This window comes from Athene cunicularia (genome assembly GCF_003259725.1).
Source record: "Athene cunicularia isolate RWA chromosome 19 unlocalized genomic scaffold, athCun1 chr19_part1, whole genome shotgun sequence".
In the NCBI taxonomy this organism is placed as follows: domain Eukaryota; kingdom Metazoa; phylum Chordata; class Aves; order Strigiformes; family Strigidae; genus Athene; species Athene cunicularia.
Window position 1 is genome coordinate 5,439,452 of NW_020799124.1, and position 6,471 is coordinate 5,445,922.

Below are 6,471 nucleotides of genomic sequence, written 5' to 3' on the forward strand. Positions count from 1 at the left end.
ATAAGAGACAGGGGCTGTACTGCATCTCCATCCTGCAGCCCCCCAGTTTCCACTTCCCCAGCGCTGCTGGTCTGGAGAGCATCCTGAGGGGATGGCGGGCGCGGGAGCTGGCAGGAGGGTTTGTTGCGCTTGGCAGAGCCGCTCGGCTGGGACCAGGCGGCGGCGGCTGCCTTGGACCTGTGGTGGTTGCAGCACGCCGGGCTGGGAGAAGGCATGTGCCAGCCTGGCTTCAGCAGTGCCCAGGGGTGCTCTGCCCTGCTGCCCCCCAAAAGGCCTTTTGGCAAATCCTGGGACCTTTGGGTCGGTCTCTCTGCGGGCAGCAGGTTGGGCAGGGGGAGAAGACTTATGTCAGGGAGGAAGGGGGTGTCCGGCCGCGCTCCTCTTTGCCTTGGAGCGCTTCGCGATGTGGCGTTGGAGCGGGTTTCGTGGCGCAGGCCAGGGCTGTGCGGCATGACGAGCCCTGGAGAGGAAGGATGCGGCTGTGAGTACCGGTGCGTGCAGGCGGCCCACGGGGCCGGTGTGTGGCGAGCAGGGTGGAAGGGCAGGAGAAAAAACCCTGCGGGGACTCGGTGTTAGCCCTCAGGAAGGGGGTTATGGAGGCTCCTCTGGAAAAGGGGCTGCTGACGCCGGGGGGTTCTTGGGTCCCCTTCTCCCAGCTGAGATGCTCTGCTGGGCTGCAGCAGCGTGATTCACTGCCCAGGCCCAGCCATCCCCTGCCTGCAGGCAGAGCTGTGCAGCAGGCACTGGAGCATGCTGCCAGCGTGCTCGGAGGAGCAGCAGTTGGGTGAATCCGAGCGATGGCCGCGTTAAGCAGCGTGCGTGCTTGCTTTATGGTAGCCGGCGTGTCCCTGCCCTCGGCGGTGCTGTCTGGAGGGGCTGCAGGCACGCGGCCACCCCGCACCCTCGCTCCCGGGCTGTGCAGACCTCGCGTGGCATTGCTCTGGCCACCGCGGGTGGTGTGTGGCTCTTGGTAAGCACCTGCGTTCCCAGGGTGCAGGGAGGGCTGAGCTGGTCACCCTGGCTTCAGAGCCAGGCTGGGAGCAGAGCTGGTTGTTGTCTGCCTCTTCCAACCATGGGGCATTGCTCTCTGGAGCATGGGGAAGATGTGAAATGCATGAAAATATTTTTCTTCTCTCCTGATAGCAGACTCGCCGGTACAGGGGTAGTGCCGGGGGTGTAGATGGGTCATGCCAAGCAAGAACCAGGCACTGCAATGAGCCATGGATAATGTCTTCCCATGGGAAGTGCTTGTGTGTCCTGCCAGGTACAGGTACACAATATGTCCATGCCTATTGTGTCTTATTACCCAGGAATATTTTGCAGCACCCCTTCTCAAGCTCAGTTTTTCACCTGGTGTGTTTAACACAGAGAAGAAAGATACAATAATATTTTTCTGATCTTAACATGTAACGATTATTTGGGGCATTCTGTGGCCTTTACTCATTTCCATGCATCACAGCAGGCTCTTAAAAACAGACTGCCAAAAATACCAACGTGAAACCGTTCCAGTTTTCTGCTTCGAGTGGAGGGTGCTGCAGGGAGGAGAAAGAACCAGACTGTGGGAGAGAAGTTCATGGCTACCCCAGCCCCAACCTCTCCCTTGGAGATGCTGAGTCGGGGCAGACACGATGCCCTATTTCAGCAATTCTGGCTTTGATGCCCAAAGTTGTGGTGCTCCAGACAGTTGGAAGTTGAAGGGTGAATTGGTGGTGGGGTTGCAGCAGAAATGTCCTGATGGCCTTTGTTGTTCCAGATGCAGCATAATTCATCTTTATCCAAGCTGGTGGGCCAGTAACACAGTAGCTCACGCTGTCGAGGGACTGTGGTTAAGCTGTGTGCTGCCCAGGGACCTGGGGTGGTCTGGACATGTTTTAACACTGCTTCAGCAAACAATGCCCCAGGATAAACCATGTTAGAGGAGGGCTTGGTACTGCAGGAACGTGTATTTTAGAGGTGCTTGCACCACGAGTAGCCTGTGTGTTTCTCAATGGCCTTCCAGTTTGTGCGGCAAGAGGCAGAATCCCAGCCCCTGCATGGAGTGCAGTACGGATCCGGTTACAAAAGGGACTCCATAGCATGGCTGCCTTGGCAGGGGGGCACCATCCTCACACCTGGCAGGGCCCTTGCAGCCCTGCACGTGCCTGGGGTGTGCTCATCTTGCAGACGCTCTTTTGGAGCCAGGGTTTGCCATCTTAACGCCTGCTCTGCTTGCTGCAGAGCTCCTCGGTGCTTCCTGATACACTGGGCAAATCTCACCCATCAGCCCTGGAAGAGCTGGGTCTCGGGGAGCCAAACTGCAGCTTGTGCTGGCTACCTGTTGACCAGGCAGGCTGTTAGCCCTGCTCTGCTATTTGATGCTTTTGCATCAGCAAGCACAGCTGGGCTTTCTTCTTTCAATAGGTACAGCTGATAAATGACCAAATGTTAAATGTCTCGGGCTGGGAGGGTGGAGATGCCGGATGTGGCTCTGTGGCAAAGCACGCTTACTGCTAAGCCGGAGAAACCCTGTCTGTAACCAGCTAGAAGAGCCAGCTGGCCTCTGCTCTTAATGTGCTTCTAATAAGCTTAAAGGGGGGGTCGTGCAAACTGTCCTGCATATGCTGCGTCCTTTCAATGTTAAATCCTCCAGCAGCTTCAGGGCCATAACGTCTCCAGGCATGCTGGGGTCCAGCCTGATGGATCTGGGGTGCTGCCCTGGAGTATCTGGGCCTTTTGGCTGGGCTGGCTCTGGCGCTGTTCCAGCCGGATTAGCGTAAGGCGAATGAACCATTTTCCTCGCAATTAGCAAGATTTGTTACTTGCTCACACAACTGCAGTTACAAAAAGAGGAAAAACCTGATTAATTTAGGATTAGCAAAGGCATGGGTCAGATCTCAGTTCAAATTGCAATTAATTACCGAAGCAGCCAGAAGCTTGGAGGAGTCTGTCTGCAGTTACTGGGATGTGGGTGTCTGCAAATGCCATGTCCTGCCTTTCGAAGCCAGCTGAGGAGTTGGGGCCTGTCGTCCGTGGCACTGTCCCTCGTGTCTCTGACCATGCTGCATCTCGCAGCTTTGCAGGGTCACGCTGTGCTGCTCAAACGTTAACTGCAGGGCAGGGTGAATTCAAGCAGAGCTTTAATTTCTTCCTCCGTCTTTGGGGTTAGAGTCATCAGTGGTCAGCAGAAAGATGATGTTACAGCCCCCGTAATGCCACCCCCTTTTGGCAGCGTGCAATAGTACCAGGCTTCAAACAGATGTGCAACGAAAGGCCAAGCTTCAGCCTCTGAGACTGCCCCGCTTATCACAGCTTCAGGCACCTGTACAGCTTGTCTGGAATACTAGCTTAAAGTTTATGTTTTAATCTTTATTCTAAGTCTTATTTTATTTTAGCAAACCGAAGTGTTAAATAATTTATTATGTACTTGGAAATAAATACAAAAAGCAAACCTAAAAATAAGGAACCCACACTTAATCATTTCTGAACCTAATCTCTTCCTCAAGCTGTCATTTAAGATTTATCTGAGACTTCTCATAGCAGCTTTAGCTAAGGGTCAGCTTGGTAGAGGCTGCCTCGCCGGGTCGGTCAGGACAGACCCTTCACGGGTGACTTTCATACCAGTTTCCCTGTAGCGTTAATGGGAAGCTGATGTGCACGAATCAGTCTTCAAACCCGGTCCTGGACCGTGACTTTCCTTTCCTTCCCCAATTAATTGGGGTAAACTTATTGTATTAGGAGCTCTGCTTAGCTGGGGGTGTTTGAGGTTAATGAATCGCTGTTCTGAGTTGGCCAGGGCTGTGATGTGTAAAAGCATTTTGATATGCTGATTTCTTGTCGCAGAGCGATATCCTAGAGCGGTGTCAAGCTGCTCTCGCTGTGCCTCCCTTTCCTCGGCAGCACCACGTACATTACGAACCTTTCCAAGGCTTTGCGATAATGTGCAACTCCAAGTGTCGTGGAGCCGAAGGGGTTTTTTCCGTAGTCTCGCAGTACAATATGGGCTGTTAAGATTCCCAGGGGCAGCACACATGGTGCGTGTGTAACACAGGGTGCCGGGCTGGCAGATGAGTGGGTTCCTCCTTCTGCCAGTGTTATGAGTTTGGGCCATCCCTGGTGGAAATGGCAAAGGTAAGAGGAAAGCTGTGGCATACGCTGGGGGAGGCAGCCTGGGGGTTTGGGCAGGGCCTGATTGCTTTGATTTAGCCCTGTGGAAGAGCAAAGTGAGCTGATTTTGTTAATGTTGTGCACGTGGTTTTCAGACTTTGAGTGCTACCAGCATGAACAAGGGGGCAGGAAAGAGCGGTTGGATGCCTTGGGGATGGGGGAAGAGCAGCTCCATCCTTCCTTAGCAAGGCCTGGAGGGCTGTGATCAAATTAATTGCGAGAGGGTGAAATCTGGAAAGCTCTAGCTAAAAAAAGAAACAAATAAAAAAAAAAAAAAAGAAAGAAAGATGAGCAGGCTGCCACAAAAAGCAGAGAGTGATGAGCCGTGCAATAGGACTCGGTGCCTGGTGTGGCACGCTGCCGGGTGGGCAACTCAGAGCCTGCTGGGATGGGTCCCTCTGCCTCATTCACAGTGTTGGCTGCAGATAAACTCCCCTCAGACTCTCCTGGTGCGAGATTTTTTCCTCAGGGGCGTTCAGAGCAGCAGAGTACTGAGCTAGGCGGGGGGGCTGCAGGTGCCTCCCTCCCCATTTACCCCCGCTATCTTTGCTTATCCTAAACCCGTGGCTTTATTGCTGGGGTGGATCTTGGCTGGCTTAGCTTGTTTCCCTGCCCCTCTCTTTACAGGACTTGAACTGCTGAGGCAGAGGGCAGGTGAAACGGTTTAGTTTTTTTCTTAAATTGAACTCCGGTTGTCTAAGCAGGCATATCAGTACTGGTTGAAACTTGCCCTGCCTTCCCCTCGAGGTCTCGCACTCCGTCCTGCGTCACCGCTTTGCATCTTCACGGGTTCGTGCTATTTTTGCTCGCTTCCTCCTGAGACTCTTCAATCTGATAATCTCCTAATCTCCAGCCCCCAGCAATTCATCTGCAGTTGTCTTTGCTTTATACCTGGTTTATATCTTGGGAGTTGTCTTCAAAATAGCTTCTGACCTTGTTGGCTAATGCCTGTTAAGAAATAGGCCTGCATAGCTATAGGAGCCTTCCCATTCCCCAAATTCTTGTTATTGTTTGTGTTGGGGAGAGGTGTCCCTATGACAAATCACTGCTGTTGCATCAGTTTCTTGTACAGCATCCTCCTGATTTGCATCCATTTTCATGACCAGATTTTGAGTCTGTTCTTACCCCAGGTACACTCTGTTTTCCTCTGTGGGCTATTAAAGCCTTAAAATAGGAGCTGCCTGATCTGAGTTTAGATGGTTTGATGAGCACTGCAGAAATATCTGTAATGTCTGTGAGAGGGGACACATGCTTCCTCCTGGTTGCAGAGGAGAAGGGATCCTGAAAGGAGCACAAGGAGCGCTAACCCTATTGCCCATGAACACCTCTTGGTAAAACGTGCCTGGTGGAGTGGTTGCAAAGGAAATCTGAAAGTACAGGATCAACTTTTAGCTTTCTCTGATGAGGATCAAACACCTAATCTCGTCCATCGGATAACTGAAATAACAGGAAGAGGACAGGAGGAGAAAGTGCCTTCAATAGCTTGCTTTCTGTATGATCTAGCACTGTATTATCCCGCACCTTTTGTGTTCCTTTGTAGCACCAGCTTGCTAAAATACATGGCTGGAATATGCACCAGGGTTCAATTCACAGTGTACCGCTGTTCACGGAAGAATAGGCAGTGCCTGCTGTCTTGTCTAGGCTGTTTTGCAGGTTTCTGTGGCAATCTTGGTTGTTTTGGGGAGGGGAGGAAGGTTTCCTGGATGAGAATTGTCTCTTCTTTGATCAGACAGCGGAGGTACCACCTCAGAACTGTAAACACAGACTGGGCATCCACAGTTTCTGGTAACAAAGCTGGAGACCTGTTAATGAATGCCTTGCTACAGATTGCTGTTTGGGGTATTTTTCGGAATAATTTTTTCATACAAAGGAAATAGGAGAATTCATGAAGTGATACATCGTGTCTGGCTCAGGAAGTCCATCACCTCTGCTGCTTCCTGACACCACCACAATGTCGCTAGTTGTGCTTCCAAACTCTTCAAAAGAAAATATCTCTGGTAGTGGGGAGTTACATAGACTCTGGGAAGAGCTGCAGAGGCACCAGCAGGAATAGCGATGTATGAGTGAGAAGTGCTGCTAATACCAGGCTTGGGCAAGTTGCAAGAAATTGCTCTTTGTTTTGAGAACAAGTTCACCTCAGTTGGTGAATTTTCAGGAAGAGTTTGGGTATGGAGGTCTGGGATGTGGCAGTTCACTGGGCTTTAGGAAGGAGGAGGAAATGCTCCTCTCTTGTGACCTGTTTTTGCGCTACTTAGTGTGGGTACTTGAGGACAAAAGCCAAGCTGTTGGGTTTCCTAACAAAGATGGTCCATCTCTGGTTTTTCCTAA